Source organism: Mustela nivalis (genome assembly GCF_964662115.1).
Source record: "Mustela nivalis genome assembly, chromosome: 4".
In the NCBI taxonomy this organism is placed as follows: Eukaryota; Metazoa; Chordata; class Mammalia; order Carnivora; family Mustelidae; genus Mustela; species Mustela nivalis.
Genome location: NC_139023.1, coordinates 4,209,722 through 4,227,334, shown reverse-complemented (window position 1 = coordinate 4,227,334; position 17,613 = coordinate 4,209,722). Strand labels below are relative to the sequence as shown.

The 17,613-nt window shown below is 49.0% G+C and overlaps 1 long non-coding RNA gene across 1 annotated transcript in view; it reads right to left on the bottom strand.

Annotated features, from left to right (window-relative positions):
- Positions 1-17,048, bottom strand: part of LOC309863319 — a 35,779-nt gene extending 18,731 nt beyond the window's left edge. Inside the window, exons 1-3 of the long non-coding RNA XR_014310994.1 lie at positions 16,188-17,048; positions 16,018-16,107; positions 7,234-7,315 (exon numbers count right to left, since the gene is read on the bottom strand). This is a non-coding gene — a long non-coding RNA (uncharacterized lncRNA). The remainder of the gene's footprint in view (positions 1-7,233; positions 7,316-16,017; positions 16,108-16,187) is intronic.
- Positions 17,049-17,613: the final 565 nt, after the last annotated feature.

The window sequence follows — 17,613 nt, the reverse complement described above, 5'->3', positions numbered from 1 at the left end:
CCGGGCTGTAGGAGGCTCTGTAGAGGCGGGTTAGCTGCCGGAGGGCGGGGAAGAGAGGGAAGAGCCGTTCTTGGCCCAAGGGTGGTGCGGGAGAGAAGACCAAGAGCAGTGACGGGACACGGAGATGGCAGGGCCCTGCCGGTGACAAGAGAGGACATGAGGCAAACAGAAGGAGCAGCCCGTCGGATAGAAGGCGACATGGCCCAACCTCGCGGGCAGAATCCAGGAACGGGATTCCTGCAGCCAGCCAGGCTGGGAGACGCTGCCAGGTTGGGGCTCCGCGCGCTGGTAGCCGCGCCCGAGCCAGGTCCCCGGTCCTCGGGTCTTCCTCCATCTCCCTCCTTAAATCTCGGCTGGACCCGTGACTTGCTTTAACCAAATCGGACTCAACCTGGGGAGACTCGGCCCTCCCAGGGGACTTCGGACAATGTCTGGAGACAGTTTTGTCAAGAGTTAGGGGAAGGGGAGTGCAACCGGCATCGAGTGGGTAGAGGCCAGAAAAGGGTCAGCCACCAACGTCCAGTCCAGTAGAGTCCCCCACTCCAGGGAATTACCCAGCCCCAGATGTCCATAGTGCCAAGGTTGAGAAACCCAATAGAATGCAACCTAAGCCTTGAGACCTTATGCCTTAAAGAATCTAGAAGCTTCCACCTTTGCACCCTCGGAAACAGGTCAGCCAAAACTTCTTACGTGGCAGCTCCGCAACTCCGCGGGGAGACCCCACGAGAAGCAGCAGTCCTACGGCTACACGGAAGAGAACCGTGAACCCGGCTAACGGGAAGAAGCAAGGTCCCAGATACAGGATCCCAGGGAAACTCTTCCTGCCAGCGCTGCCACTGCGCCGTCTGTGCCGAGGCGTCCGACGCGTGGCCGTGCTGCTCTCATGGATATTCCAACAGCAACAGACGCCACAGGGAGCAGGCGCCAGTCGTCTGGCCTGAGCCCAGTCCGAATTAAAGATTCACGAGCAAATACAAAACTCGAAGTCTCTGAGTTTGGGGATAGTTGGTAAGAGCAGTGGATAGATGGACAACAGCCAACATAAGACGCTGTTCTAATCCCATTCTAACTAGGACCCTATGGAATGCAACGTGTTCTTGTCCATGTCACTTTAGCTATGAGGAGGTCTGTGCACACAAGCGCAAAGGAGCTTGGTGCCCCCAAGGTTAACACCATGAGGAAGTGAGAGAGCTGGGCTTTGAACTCGGGCAGCCCGACTCTAGAGGCTGTGTCTTAACCATCACGGCATACAGCCTGTCTCTGGGCATTCGTTCATTCATTCATTCAGTGTATACTTATGGAGGATCTGCCATGTGCCAGAAACTATTCTATGTGCATGGAACACAACAGAGACCAACACAGACGAAAATCCTGGTCTCATGGAACTTACTTCTAGCGAAGTCTGAGAAGCCACAGAAGCATGCTATCAGGTCACGAGACACGGATTGCTTTTTTTTTTTGGCATCTATTCCCCCATCTCCACTGGGGAATAAGCCTTCCTTCTGGATTATTAAGGCTGTTACTGAAGGTGGGTAGACCTCCCCTGAGCAAGCCAAGCCAGGGATTTGAGTCTTCAGAAAAACAGCAGAAATATTGAAAATAGGTGGAATTCATTCACTCCAGGCATGGCTCCCAGAAAAAAACAAAACAAAAAACCCTAAGAGCTCCTTCTACTCAGACCCTAAAATCTGCCCTGCCTCCTACCAATTTCTGAGCCTTGTTCTCTAGTCCTCTTGTTATTCTGGGAGTCATCTGATACCTTCCTAATAAATGCCTATACTGACTTGGGCAGAGACTTGTTCTACTGCTTGTGGTTAAATGGCTCTAACGGCAAGTCTGGAGTTCAGGAGAAGGTCTCTGGGCCCAGGGAGAGGGACTGGTGGGAATCAAGCAAATAGTTATGGTGTCCCCCAGTCACCTCCATTATCCATCTCTGGTTTCTGACATGGACAACTGATGTTTCCTCGGTCTTATCTAGAATGTTCAGCAAAAACAGATTCAAGACTCCTTCTTCAAACCAGATTGTTGTTCTTCTAAGACATTTCTGCAGAGAAATTTGGGAGCCACCGTTGAAAATAATCTTTAAAGCAGAGACCGAGACATGGGATACGTGAATAGATCCCAGACCTTTTAGAAACCCAAGAGTCAGGATGGTACGTGAGCTCAGAAGCACATGCCGAGTGAAGAGGGATTCTAGCCCCATCCCAGACTCCCTGGGGTGGGGACCACGAGTGCTCATTTTTGGATAGATGATGCGGGCAGTGACTCAGACGCTCACTGAAGGTGGATGACTTTCCGTTCACCGCTGGGCGAGGAGCCCCTTTGAAAAGCGTTTATCGAACTGCACCATGCAGACTGGTATCTCAGTAAGAGGCAGCTACTGATTCAGGAGGTTGGGGGTAGAGCCGGGGACTCTGCATTCCTAACAGGTGAGTAAAGGCTGCCCTTGGAGCTCAGGTCATGTTTTGGGTAGCAAAGCCCTGGAACACTCTGGCCGCCACACTCGGCGGGTCACAGACTCCGGGTGGGGCTAACTGAGCTTGACGCTGGGAGGCAGAAGGCTCAGGCCCCGGAGGGAAGCTGGGATGCAGAGAGAGCCTGACAGCTCGCTCCTTGGCAGGCCGACAGAATGAAATCCCAGAGCCTGCAAAACTGACCAGATTCTTAGCCCCACAATGCTACTACCATCCTTCTGGCTGAACCTGAGCAGCCCCGAAAGGAGCCATGAGACTTAATCCCTTAATTAAATCCTCAAATAGCTCCTTTTCCTGACCCTTTCCCTCTGAGTCCTGGCTCAGTATTACAAGATGAAACAAAAACAAAGACGTGATTCCGAAGTTCAATCTGACGTAATTGGGTGCTTTGTTCTTAATGAGAGTGCAAAGTAGTATTATAATGTTTTTTGTAGGCCATCGAGTCTGTGTAGATAGTAGTGTCGTGTTTACTGTTCTAATAAAAACTGCTTCTGCTTATGAGAACAAAAGTGTTGAAAAGCTGACATAGGCAGCTTTCAAATGACGGAGGAGACAGAATCGAATTATTCTGAAGAACTTGTGAATATTTACTTACAAGCCTGGCCCTTCCCTTCCTAGTCATTCCCATATTCACTAGCAGTCATGGTCCGGGTGTGATGTTAAGCACTGGCATTCGTTATGGGGGTTACGTGGTACCAAGGGGGTCTGGCCAAGAAAGCCAAGAAACTCGGAAATTCAGCCTCTGTTTATTGTTTAATGAAGCTCCCGGGATCCACTCTGCTGTTGGATGTATTTATTAAGTGGAAGACTAGATGCGGATCCCTATCTACTCCCTGTCCTCTGGAGGAAACCCAAAAGCGAAGGTAGAGTTCCAGATAGTAGGGAATAAACAACAGGTGGTCTGGGCGTCGTTCAAAGTGTGAGTCACACTAAAATGGGTGTGGGATTTTTTTGAAGAGTCATTTCCACTCCAGATTTCAAAATATGCTACTCATATCAAGTGGGCTTTATCTTGTTTTAAGATTTTATTTATTTATTTGACAGAGAGAGAGATGACAAGCAGGCAGAGGGGGGGGGGGGGACAGGTTCCCCACCGAGCAGGGAGTCCATTGCAGGGCTCGATCCCAGGACCCTGGAATCATGACCTAACCCACTGAGCCACCCAGGCGCCCCTCAAGTGGGTTTTTAATAACTATCCCCGTGGCTGTATATGAAGGCAAAACTCTATTAAACTGACATTTTTATAAGACAAGCAGCCCATTTGTGGGGTTGAGCAGAAGGAGCTGGGAAACTACAGCTCTTAAAGTTTCTATCCCCTACGTCCAACGGTTCATCAGAGCAGATGTTTCAAAACCTCTGTTTATACTGGAATTATTTCTCGAATAGCAATTTCCAAGGCGTCTGAATGATATTAAAATCACTTGAAAGTATGCGGGAAGCACCCACATGCAAATTCTTTGTGACAGAACTGTGGCTGTTGAAGGAAACTCCCGGAAATGATTAGGCAGGGAACAAGAGGCCGTCAGGAAGGAGACGCCCAGGGGGAGCCCAAGCAGAGGAAGGCAGGACAGGCAAGGAAAGGACGGAAGCAAAGGGGGTGCTGACGTAAGGTCTAGGGAAGGAGGCTGAGGTAGAGTGAGGAGGACGGAAACCATCACCAGGACCTTGCGAGTGGGGCGCCTGGGTGGCTCAGTGGCTGAAGCCTCTGCCTTTGGCTCAGGGCATGATCGCAGGGTCCTGGGAGCGAGCCCCGCCTCAGGGTCCCTGTTTAATGGGGAGCCTGCTTCTCCCTCTTCCCGCTGCTCCTGCCTCTCTCTTATTCTCTTTCTCTCAAGTAAAATAAATACAATCTAAAAAAAAAAAAAAAAAAAAAGACCTTGAAAAACTTTGAGAAAAAAGTAAAGGCATCGAAAGGACTATCACCTTCTTGGAAAGGCCTTATCCTAGCAACGTACCTCAAATAAATACTTGGCTCTCCGCAGACCGTTCTCCGCATGTTACCTGGCCTTACGCACTGCTGCAGCCCTACAGCCAGGGCCGTCCCTGACAGCAGCTCAGTGCTTGACCAAGTCTGACTGAATGAATTAGTGAATGAAACCAAGAACAGGATTTGAGAAGCGGAAAAGGCAGAATGCTAGTGTAAGCGCTAGTGTAAGCGTTCAGGACAGAGACGCAATGAATAACGGGGCGGGGGGGGGGCAAATAAAACTGAAACCTTTCGCCACATCTTAAAATTGAAGATAAAAAGATACATGAGTCCTGAACCCACCCAAACTCGAGCCAAACTGCTTGGAATCATTCAAAAATGCTTGTGAGCTTTAGAAAAGATGCATCAGATCATCTTCAAAGAAAAAAACTGGGCCCTTGGTTCTGGGAAAAAGGGCCTGAAAATTCCAGAAACCCTCCAGCCCCTCCCACCCGGACAGAGGCCTCAGGCAAGTTGCATTGCCCTAAGGGACTCATGGGACCCCCATGGAAAGTCACACCAGAGAGAACATCAAATGTCACTTGGGATCTGTTCAAGAAAAGAGGAAAACAGAGTGAGTAAGGGGAAAAGCTGTATAAATCTAGTAAGTGGTCAGAAAAAGAACTGGACTAACCACCCTTCCCACCACCCCCAGTCCCCGCAGACAGTGTCTCGTTGTTGGGATTATGGTTGTTGGAGAAAAAACAAAGCCTCGGCTGTGAATCTGTGGTTGTGCACGTCTAGTACTTATTTTACCAAATGTCTTGGTGCTGGCGGGAGTGACGCTGAAGGGGCTGGTCTAGACAAAGGACAAAGGAGGGACTGAGGACTCCACCGAGATGAAGATGCACCAAGGCACCTTCTCCACCAGAGACCGGCATGAGTCGGTCCTTGCCTGGGTCCCGACTGCTCACCATTAATTGTCCTCTGACCAGCATACTCCGAGCAGGATGTTTCTATCCTGAACACGGAATCAGACACGATCTGGCGACGTTGGTCACCTCTGAAGAGTGAAGGGAACGTGGGGGCACTAAACTCTTATTTTATGAAGACTGAACAGAGGGGTGGAGTGTGTTTTGCTTGCTTGCTTTTTTTGTTTCTGTTTGCTATTTTTGAAACTGTCACATTAGTAAATAAAGGAGTAATAGATTATGGTTATTTTTTACTTTTTTCTATTGGACATTCCGTGTGTGTGTGTGTGTGTGTGTGTGTGTATAAAATCAGGTTGTAGGAGACAATCATTTTTTTTGAAGCGTTGACAGCCATTAAATTACAAAGTTTTGAAAATATCATATTAGCCAGGTGTGTTTTAGGGTACGGTGTCAATTTTAGCACAGGTGTGCCACAGTAGTAACGAATTCTTATCGCTTTAATGTGTCCCATGCACTGTCCGGAGCTCTTTGTTCTGTGTTTATTTATTTAATTCTTACAACAACTGGACGAGCAAAGTACTATTTAATCTCTGTTTTCTGATGAGGAACCGGCCCCAGCTGGGGAGGAACGGAAGATGTAAAGATTAACAAAATCCTGCGGCCGCGTCATCGGCAGCTCTGACAGCCCGTAGTAGAGAGGTGATGTAAACTGACCTGCGTTCTTTTCTGAACTTTTTTTTTTTTAAGTTTTTTTTTTGTTTGTTTTAATTTGTCAGAGAGAGAGAGAGAGAGAGAGCACAAGCAGGGGGAGCCGCGGAGGCAGAGGGAGAAGCAGACCCCCCTCCGCCCCCACTGAGCAAGGAGACCTCAGTGGGACTGGATCCCAGGGCCCCAAGATCATGACCTGAGCCAAAGACAGATGCTTAACCGACTGAGCCACCCGGGTGTCCCTCTTTTCTTAACTTTTAAACTGACATTTACCAGGTGTATAAGGCAGTAAGGGCAGCAACGTGAAGTCTAGAGCTTGATGACATTTTACATGTATAACCTCCAGGACATCTTCACCTGATGGAAGTAGAAAATATTTCCAGCACCCCAAAACCGGTTTCTTTTGATCCTTCGTAGTCAATACCTCCCCTAAAGGTAGACTTTGTTCTGATTTTCATCATCATACATTAGTTTTATCTGTTCTTGAACCTCACATTCATGAAATCATACAGTTTGTACTCATTTCTGGCTCCCCTCACTCAACACGGAGAGTCCTCCGTGCAGTTGTGTGAATTTATAATTCATTCTTTTTTGTTGCCATATAGTATGCTTTTTTTTTTTTTTAAAGATTTTATTTATTTGACAGACAGAGATCACAGGTAGGCAGAGAGGCAGGCAGAGAGAGAGAGGAGGAAGCAGGCTCCCCACTGAGTAGAGAGCCCGATGCAGGGCTCGATCCCAGGACCCTGAGATCATGACCTGAGCCGAAGGCAGCGGCTTAACCCACTGAGCCACCCAGGCGCCCCCGTCAAGTGCTTTTTAATATCCCTGTTAGCTCCTTGGATATCCTCTTTTGTAATGTGTCTGTTTAAATCTTTTCCTTCTGTTTTTAATTAGGTGGTTTGTCTTTTTCTTACCGAATTATAGCAGCTCTTAACACATTCTTATTGGGAGTCTTTTGTCAAACACATGTAATTGGGAATAAATTCTCAGTCTGGCTTCTCTTTTTCCTCTCTTAAGGGTGTCTTTTAACACCAAATCCCTTCAGGAATCAGGTAATAAATATACTTTATGTAACACACATAAAGGAGAGAAGTTACCTAATTAAGTTATCAACCTGCGTAACATGTAATAACATTTATGTCAATGGCTTCAAAAAGGATCTATTTCAAATAGCCGTTTTATTTACTCAAGCACTCATTTCCATACGCACCCCCAAGTCAATTCTGTGTGCGGCACTGTGCCAGGTGCAAACAGGGCATCGTCTCTTCTCTCCCTCAAGGAGCTCCAGGAGGCTGGCAGGCGATAAACCGAAATAACGTGATGAGAGAAGTGATAATAGGTATGTATTTGTCCATGAGATGGGGCTGGAGTGAACGGACCGTGAAGAAGACCAGGAGGAAGAACATTAAAGCAGTTTCACCAAAGGACATTTGCGGAGCCCCCTGAAGGAAAAGAGAGGCGTTCACCAAGCGAACCTGCGGGAAGGGGCATGAAAGGCACGGGACGTCAAAGGCAAATATTTTGCTGTCTCTGAACCAGTGATTTTCTGTATGTGGTTTTTCAGACCCCCTGTACCAGTTCAACCTGGAGTAGATGTGAAAAATAGCATATTACTGCCTTTCGTCCCAGAATTTCTTAATTCACATCTTTGGACACAGGACTTGATAATCTGAGTCTTAACCTTCCCCCTTGAGTGGTTGCTGGGTTTTTTATACCCTTACATTTGAGAACCTTGAACTAGAGTGTAGGGGAACCAATAGGACACAGAAAATGGTGCCCGGAATCCGGTTATGAAGAGTCTTTCCTTGGATTTTGTGCTGAGGACTGCGGGTTAAATACGAGTTGGGCAATGTAAGGCTGTTAAAAGAGTTTTCAAAGGGGAGAACGTTTAAAACAAAAGATTAATGGTCTTGGTGAATGTAGTTCTTTCTGCTCCCCCAAGTGAGGCATTAAAATCATTAGGGGGATTTGCACAGTCTATCTGACGGCATGTCCTGACTAAAAGTCAAAGGAGAAAGTCATATTTGCATTTCCCGTTCTAGACCTGAGACTGGCAAATTTATTCTGGAAAGGGCCAAATAGTAAACACTTCAGGCTTTGTGGGCTGCGCAGTCTCTCTTAGACCTACTCAATCTGCCTTCTTAACAGGAAAGCAGCCAAACAGCCATAGAAAATAGATCAATGAATGGGGATGGCTGAATTCCAGTAAAATATTATTTACAAAATCAGGCGGGTCCGATTTGGCCCATGGGAAGTAGTAACTTGCCCTCATTGATTCTAGATCATTTCACTTAGTCTAGTCAAAGACTTAGAATCCAAGGTTTAACTTCAGGATTGGGAGCTGTCTCCCCACCCCACCCCCGCCCAAATCGTGTTTGATGACTATAGGTTTAAATAAACATAAATCTGAAAAAATTATGAAGAAAAAAATTAGTGAAATCCAGATTCTGATAAATTCTATAAGAAAATGCCCTAGATGCTGAAAATGTGATAGAAAAGAAGGGGGAAAACAAAGAGACTGTTTTAGTCTAAATTAAAAGGAGTTTAAGAGAGCTTACAACCACATATAATGCATGAAGATTGGACTCTAGATCAAAAAAGGGAAAATATACTGCTATAAAGAATACATGTGGGACAATTGGGTAAGTTTGAATATGAGCTACAAGGTAGATGATATTAATGTTATATCAATGATATAATATATGTTATATCAATTATATAATGTTATATCAATGATATAATATATATGATATCAATGTTCTATTTCTTGGATATGATAATGTTACTGTAACTATACAGAGAATGTCTGTTTATTAGAGATACATGGTTCTGTTTAAGGATTGGAGCGTTGCAATTATGGTTCAGTGAAGGAGAATATGACAAAATCATAACAATTGTATCTAGCTAAAGGCTACACATGTTTCATTGTACTACTGTTTCAACTTTTCTGCGGCTTTGAAATTTCTTTAAGTTAAAATGAGCGGAAATGTTGCAGAGTTCAGTACGAAGTACGCTATTTTTTCCTTTCGAAGTGCAGAAGAGGACAGGTCTGCTTCAAAGTAGTGAAGCCCGCATTAGAATTTCATCATAACGTAATGAAAGTTCTCGGGGAAATCTTCAATCTAGGCCTGGAGTTGCCATTTAAAACTGCCGGCTCCAATTTGTCACATTCTCATCTCAACCTCTATCTTTTTAAAAAAATCTCTTTTACTCCCCAAGTTGCAGGAGGGAGGGGCGTGGAAAATTCCCATTTCACAAGCGTGTATGTTATGTCATAAACCGGTGGACTGCGGCCACACGCAGGGCACTGCCCCACATCCTTTCTGGTGAGGGTGTCCCGCATCCTGGCACGGACATGGTCCCTGCTGACACTTTGAGTCCCTTCCGCGTGAACTGTGGGGGGGTCAGGATGAGGCCCCAAAGGCAGAACCGCCCCAGCCGACAGAATCGTGTGTTTACACAGTTCTGCTCTGTCTCCAGCTCTGAGCTCTCCACTTTTTTATCTCCCTCCTCTTTCTGGCAAGGCTCGGACTCCTCTGGGGGGTCATTTCCGGAGTGGAAGCCTGTTCTGTCACCCCGCCTTTCAGTTTCCTTCCCCGCCCCTTTGGCAGTTAGAGAACCTTGTGTTGAAAATTGCTCGAAGGGGGACCAGGTGGTTGGCAGTTGCAAATAACTAAATTTAAACCTTATGAAACACAGCACTAATTTAGGCTGTTGTATAAATTTATCCTGAAAAAGAAAAAAAAATATATATATATAATACGAAGGGAAAGACAAGTAGAGTACTGTTTAAAAAGAACACAGCTAATAATAACAACCACAAAAGCATCACGATAGGAAAAATCTTGAACCTCTGCCGTGCGGCTCACCGGCAGGATGATGGCGGACAAACTAGTTAACTTCTCTGAGCCCCGATTTCCTTATCTGTAAAACGAAACAAGTAATGCCTACTTCTTCTTGGGCTGAAGTGTTGCAATATAGTCTTTCCCCCTTGGCCGAGAAGCTTCTCAACATCTGAGCGTTGATGTGCTTTAATTGTTGGGCGGCGCCTGGGTGCCTCAGTGGGTTAAAGCCTCTGCCTTCAGCTCAGGTCATGATCCCAGGCTCCTGGGATGGAGTTTAACTGTTGGTTCAATTTAAAGTGACCCTTCCTATTCCACAGAGTGACTGAGTCCACAGCCAAAATGGGGGAGGGGGGCAGGTGAGTAGCTCCTCCAGGGCAAGACAGAAAGCCCTTCTTTGAAGTCTTTTACAATTCAAATGCATCCAGATAAGAACAAAGCTTCTCAAAACTTTAACTGGAAGACAAATCACCCGGGGGCTCTTGTTGAGTTCTTAACATCTATCAAGCTCCTGGGGGATAGGGACGAGGAAGCTGCTCCCCCGCTCCGGATTAGGGGCGCACGCACAGAACGGGGACCCTCAGGTTGGGAGCACCCAGAATTCCTAGGCTCTTTGCCTTCGGTCCTCGTTCTCATCCTGGGCCAGGGACTCCCTTAACACGCCCATTATTCGTTTTCTTTCTATTAAACGCGATGCTCCTTTCACGATGTTTTAATGAAGTGAAACGCCTTTTCGAAATGAACTAACAACATTGGCAGTTGCCAGTTGAAACCTCGCTCAAGAATTAAACCATGAGCTGCTCTGCGGACAGGAAGGAGCGAGCTTTGCTGTGGAAAGTCGGGGATGCTCCAGACGCGGTTGGGCGATCACGGGCCCTGTGTGCGACACGGAGCCCCGGCCCCGGACAACGGGCAGGAGCCCCGCGGCCTCTTGTCCTTGGGAAGATGAGAAAAGGGGAGAGCAAACTGGGGAGAGGCAAGCCTTGAACATGAGCCTCTGGGCTTTTCTCTCCGCCTCCCCCCACGGCCTGCTCCTGCTCGCAGGCGCTGACCCACCTCCCCCGGAGAGAGTCCGCGCTCGCCCAGCAGGGTCTCGGGGACCCGAGGCCTCCCTCCGGTCCTGACTCCCACGAGAGCTGGCCCAGAGACTGTGAAAGGCTTGAGGTAGCGCATGTTTAAGGTCAGGAGCTGATGTGCGAGCGTGGTCGAGATTTCTCATCCACGATCTCCAAACTCAGTCTGGAGGTTAAAATGAAACTCGACACTGCTTGCGGGTCCATCAAAAGCCAAGAATTAGGTTAAGGACCGTGGAAAATGAAGTCTAATGAGACACCCCCCTGTGTTCAGGAGTTTCAATATTGCGGAAAGTGACAGACAAATGTTAAAAGTGACAGGACATGGAGGAATGTAAGTGTGGAAGTATTGCAAGCTGCGGCCGATCGGAGATGGCAAGATGGGGTCCGCCCGGCACAGAGTCTGGCTGGGCCGGGTGAGGGCCACGGAGCCTGTCATGGTACATCCGTACGTGTCGCTGGACACATGAGCTGGTGAACGAGGAAGCGAATGCAGACCAAGCCTCTAGTTTCTTGAAAAGGAATCCCATTTTTCCCTGAAATGGGAAAATTTCCATTTTTCTGAACAGAACTTGCTGCTAGCCGCAGGTGAGCCCTGAGAGGGCAAATCGCCCCTTACTCTATCTTTGATGAACTTTTTTTTTCCTTTTCTTTCTTTTCTTTTCTTGCGAGCTGGAGCTGGGGTGGGCCGAGGCTTATACACTGGTAGCTCTCTCTGCTGGGGACTTCCCTCCACCCCCGGCTGAGAGGAGGCTTCTAGCCTTAGAAAGAACTGTTGGCGGTTTTCTCACTGAAGAAAGGAAGGTAGGGAGGAAGGAAAAGTGACCGAGGAGAGGGCGCGTGGCAGGTACAAGCCCAGCCAAGGCCCGCCGGGTCTGGAGCAGCGCAGTTAGCCAGCCGGCTGAGGTTGGCTGCTGGGATGCAGGGCGTGAGAGCACGGTGGGACAGGATGAGAACCAAGCCTGTGTCCTGCTCAAGGGGTCGGGCCTTGACTGCGGGTCACACTCCACTGTACTCGCCTCTAATAGCACACTCAACCGAACAGAGCAGCGTCCTGGGTACTAAAACCTGGGGCATAAATAAACGCTGTTGGAACCTCTGGGACTCTTGCAGAGAACAAACCTTGTGCTCTTCCTCTAGCACTTCCAGAGGCTTAGCAAGTGACTGTTCCCAAAACCTGTTGTTTCTTTTACTGTGACTCTGTGTGTGTGTGTGTATGTGAGAGAGAGAGAGAGAGATCGATCAAGAACATTCTTTAAGGACACTTGTGAAAGACTTTGAGATGGACAGATTTAAAAATTGGGTTTTAGGTGTCTTCTTAATGGAACAGGAGGTGTTGTCTAGCACACCTTTTGACCTCACTCACCAGGGTCTGCCTTTCATTGTGTCTGAGGGATTTACAACTCTGTAAATTGTAGACAATTGATGGTGTTGACAAAATTCCCGTCACAGAAATGCAAATGAACTTTGTCCCCGTGAACCCGTGGTTGGTTCCACCAAAGGGAAGAGGCCAATTTTGCCTCTTTTAGCAAATTCACTTCAGTACTCGCGATTGCCTGAACACTGTTCTTTGAACTGGTTTTCACATCTGACTGGTTTCCTTATTAATTAACGAGTTAAAGAAAGCATTTGGCACCTATCCGGTTTATATCTGTATGAAAGCCATGATTTTATTTCTTTTAACAAGTATCCTTTACCCATGGGGAAAACAAGCTCAACAGGGTATCAGATGTGCATATCTTATTCACAAGGGAGAGAACAGAACAAATATAAGCTTCTAATTTCAAAGCAGGGTGTTTTGTGTACAAAATGAGTATTCGAACTTTAGCCCCTGGAGCTAGTAGGTTTGAATACAGCATGCCACCATCAGTGTTCCTCAGAGCATGGTCATTCTGAGTCAGGGGACAATTTGGCATCTTTACATCTTTTTTTTTTTTTTTCTTTAATGGGAACTCTTTGTGATACCCTTGTTGTAGGGGAGGAAAACTTTTCCTCTATCCTCTTCTGGGATGTGAGAGAGGGCTGAAAATTAAATTGACAAAAGACAGATTAGCAGGAGAAGGGTTTATTTGGTGGGCGGTCCTGACTCTCTCTCTCTCATCCCCAATCCCAAAGACGTGCTTCGGCCTATGAGTTTATAAACCATTTTAATACTGGGTGATCAATGATGACATATCAACATAAAAAAAGGGGTTGAGGTTTCTAGGGGTGGTAAATTGCGGGAAAGTAAATATATGGAAGAAATTAAGAAGGTAGGAATCCTTTTAATAAGGTTTGTTTATGCAGATTCATCTTGGTGCTGACGTTTTGGGTCCTGCGGTAAGGCTTTGCTCCTCCAGGTGCTGGAGAGGGGAGGGAACACAGCTTCGTATCAGGGAATTTTAGGTGACTTTTACAAAGGGGAATGCATGCCTCGGTGAGAAAGGGGGCAGGCAGAACTTTGGGTCTGCTATTTATTAGTTATCTTCAGCTCAAAATAATCTCACGCCAAAGGGCATATTTGGGGATGGCAAATTCTAATCCACTTTATTGACGTCAATGAGACCAATTGATGTACGTCTGCTCCCTGGTCCTGTACAGTAATTAAGTTACTCCTTGTGATACAATCCCGGAAGATGCCCTTGCTTCTGCAGCGGGTCTGGATTTCTGCTCAGCTGAGCTGCTCTCCCTTATTTCCTTATCACATCCGGCTCACAGCTTCTTACCACTCGGGCTCCACAAAGGAGGATCTAGATTGGATCAGAACTGCTGCTTTAGCCAAATAATTTAAGTCATAACTGGTTCAGTCTCCAGAGGATTTGGAGGATGATGTAAGAACCAACACCATCTTATCTCTGACATTTGTACAGCGGCTCTAACATGAGTGTGCTTAACCTCTCTTCTATACTGAACGTCCATGAACTAATATGGAATGACACATTAACTGAGAAAAGGAAAGGTGCAGAACGGGCTCTGCAATATGCTAACTATGCCTTTTTTATGTATAAAATTGGCTCAGGTCATGATCTCAGGGTCCTGGGATTGAGCCCTGCATTGGGGGGAGGGGGTCTTTGCTCAGCGGGGAGCCTGCTTCCCACCCCCACCCCCTACCCCTGCTGCTCTGCCTGCTTGTAATCTCTCTCTCTCTGTCAAATAAATCAATAAATTTTTTAAAAAGATAAATAAATAAGTAAATAAGAACTTTTTTTAGAAAGTGGGCATTTGGGAGACAAGGCAGGTTAGAAGGGAGATGTTCAGACCATCTCTTATTTCATGCTTTCTGCTTTTTGACTCTCGTGCCTCTATTATTTATTTTAAAAAAAATTAAACATCTTTCTGTTGGGTCTGTTATCAAAGGAACGAGGCTGAGACAAAGTGAAAGTTATGTAAAGCTTTATTCTATGCAAAGCATTAGAAGTCAGACTGACCGGCCAGGGCCGCCTCCGAAGAGCGCGACCCCCCTTGGTCTTACAGGCTAGTTATATAGGGCACAACCACAGACCTCTACGTATGTGGCTTTGGCTGATTGGATGTCTCCTACCTGTGTGTTTTAGGAACAGTTACCTGGAACTGATATCAGTAACTGCTGAGGCATTTATTAAACAACGAAATGTCTACCTAGGCAGCATGGAGTCGCTATGGCTAAGTAGGCTCAGGCAGGCCCTCGGGTTTTAACAGGTTTTAACGTGGAATCGGCCCAACACTTTCAAAAAACTGGAAAATGTTTTTAAAGTACACGATAGCCCATTTGGATTAAGTTCCAACGTTAACAACGTGTCACAAAAATAAACACTGAAATAAAATGTGAACTATAACGTTACTTAAGTGCACATATATTTGCATGGGTGGTCAGTGCCAGAAAAACAGGTCAGGCCAAACGCCTGCGGAGGCTCAAACAAATGTCCCCAGCACACCGAGGACATAGTCATATTGGGCAGGGACAGTGTTCTGTACAACCTTTGATATGCGATCAAGACAGGTTTAAAGAATTAAGGAATTTGTGCTTGAGAAAAAAGAAAAGGAATGTTGCAAACATAACACTAACACATGATCGTATCCCCAAGGATTTCCGTTTCTGGGGAACCTCTGGTAATACCTCCGTAGATGTGTTAGGCTCTGCAAGCACGTAGTTCCAATCGGATCTATACTTAACTATATTTTAAGATATATGGGAGGTTACCAAGTTTCAGTCTGTATTGGAAGTGCATGGTGCATACGTCAAAATATTGTTACATGACGTTACATTAAAAGTCTTACAAAAAAAAAAAAAAGATATCCAGCACTCAGTGATCTTACTGAAGTCTTTAACTCACAGGGGCCTGGGTGGGCATATGTCAAGGAAGCCCCAGGGCAGGAAGCTTCCCCTGACTTTAGGGCCCACCCCCAACCTCCTATTCATCCAAATAAAAGCAACAATAAAACAGAAAATAAATATCAGGAAAGCTGGCAAAAATTTGATTTTCCTTAAGATGACAACTCTAATGTTTTAAGTATTGGAATTAGAGAAGGAGGGCACCTGGGTGACTCCATCGGCTGAGCAGCTGCCTTTGCTGGGGTCATGATCCCCGGGGTCCCAGGATCAAGTCCCGCGCGGGGCTCCCTGCTCAGCGGGGAGCCTGACTCTCCCTCTCCCTCAGCCTGCTGCTCCCCTGACCTCTCTCTCTTTCTCCCTCTGGCAAATCAATAATAAGAAAAATTTCAAAAAAAAAAAATTGTAGAAAAAAATTGCACAAAAGAAGTGGAAAGCACAGACATGGGAAGGAGATGAGTCTTACCCTATGGCCACCATTTCCGGACCGCATAACCCCGGGCAGATCCGTGAGCTTCGCTGAGGGAGCCTCAAGCCTCCACCCAGAACGTGTGCGCCCTCAGGCTTGTGACCCGCCAGCCCTGCTCCGAGCACCGGGAGGCTCAGCCCGTCAGCCGGGAAACGGCTGTGAGCTGGGCGCTCAGGTCAGAGGCAGGAGGGCCGAGGGACGCTAATAAGCCCCCCGAAGTCCCCCCGCGGGCGAGGCTGCGCCAGGGCGTGCACAGGGCGGTGCGGCCCCGAAGGCGCTCCTGACCCCCCAGCGCACCCGTAAGCTCCATGTGGTCGCTCGCCGTCCAGCTCGGCTCCTCGCGTGGAAGCGGGTGAATAGGAGGCTGCGTGGACAGATCCTCGTGTCTTTCTCAGCCCGCGTCTGCAGGGGCCTTCGTCGGGGACCCGAGCTCCTTCTGCGTCTGCGGGGGCCTTCGTCGGGGACCCGAGCTCCTTCTGCGTCTGCGGGGGCCTTCGTCGGGGACCCGAGCTCCTTCTGCGCGTCGGTGCGTGCGGCCCGCAGCAGCCGCCTCCGCGCCGGGGTCCAGCCTGACCGCCGAGACCCGCGCGCTCGGGGCGGCCGGGGGTCCGGCCCGGGGGCAGCAGCCGCGCGGTCCCTCCGCGACAGCCCCGCGCGTTGGGCCGTTTCCCGCCGCGGCTCCGGGGTCGCTCGCCCCCACCAGCCGCGTCCCTGGGGCCCGCAGACCGACCGTTTCTTCTGCACACGGAGCGGAGGGAGCGAAGCGCAGGAGGCCCAGTCTTTCCGGCCTGCAGAGTCGGGCATGCGGCGCGCCTGGGCCTTGTCTACACTCGTCGGGCAGGTTTTCTGTCAGTTGGTTCGCTTTGCTCTGGTGTTTGGTTGCCAGAATGCGAGCCTCCCGTATGCACTGGCTGCCACAGCAAGAAGAACGGGGTGGGTCCTCCTGGCACAGGGACACCGGGACGGGGACAGCCTGCCCGCAGCCGGCGGTGAGGGGAGGCCGGGGCGGCGGGCCGGGGGGCCTCGGTCGTCGTCCTCTGGCCAGGGACGGGGAATCCCGGGAAAGCACCGGATTCCCTCCATCCCCTGCGGGCGCTGGACCCTGTCACCCAGGAAGGCCGGGGGGCAGCTGCGGACAGAAGGCCGACGGGCCAGGGGCCAGGCCCGGGGCAAGGTGGACAGTGTCCAGGATGACCTCCCGGGGGACGAGGGGGCATCGCGGGCTGAGGCTTCCGCGGGCGAAACAGCACCCAGCAGAGAGGGACAGCGCGACCCACCACCGTGTGCGGATGTCCTCCGAGCTCTGGGGCTGGCCACGCGGAGGAAGGAGCAGCGGGCAGCGACCCGCAGCCAGCGACCGCAGCCAGCCTGACCTTGAGCCGGAGGCCGCACGCGCCCAAGAGCGGAGCAGGTTCCTGTGTCCGGTGTCCGGTGCCCCGAGGCCGGGTGACACGCGCGGGCTCGTACTTCAGCCCTTGGTCACTCCTCGTGGGCGCGCGTTTGGTCAGGGACGCGGCGGGGGGGAGGCAGGGCCGGTTCCCTCCGTGGGGCGGTTTCCCGGGAAGGTCAAGCGTCTGCCTTCGGCCCAGGTCCGGGCTGGGGGCGGGGGCCTGGGGTGGAGCTGCCGCAGGCTCGGTGCTCCTGGGGACGCGGCTTCTCCTCCCTCCGCCTCTCCCGCAGGCTCATGCTCCCACTACCTCAAATAAATAAATAAAATCTGGTTTTTTAAGACTTCATTCATTTATTTGACAGAGACGCGAGAGGGGGAATATAAGCAGGGGGAGTGGGAGAGGGAGAAGCAGGCTTTCCGTTGAGCAGGGAGCCCGATGCGGGACTCGATCCCAGGACCCTGGGATCATGACCTGAGCTGAAGGCAGAGGCTTAACGACTGGGCCACCCAGGCGCCCCTAAATAAATA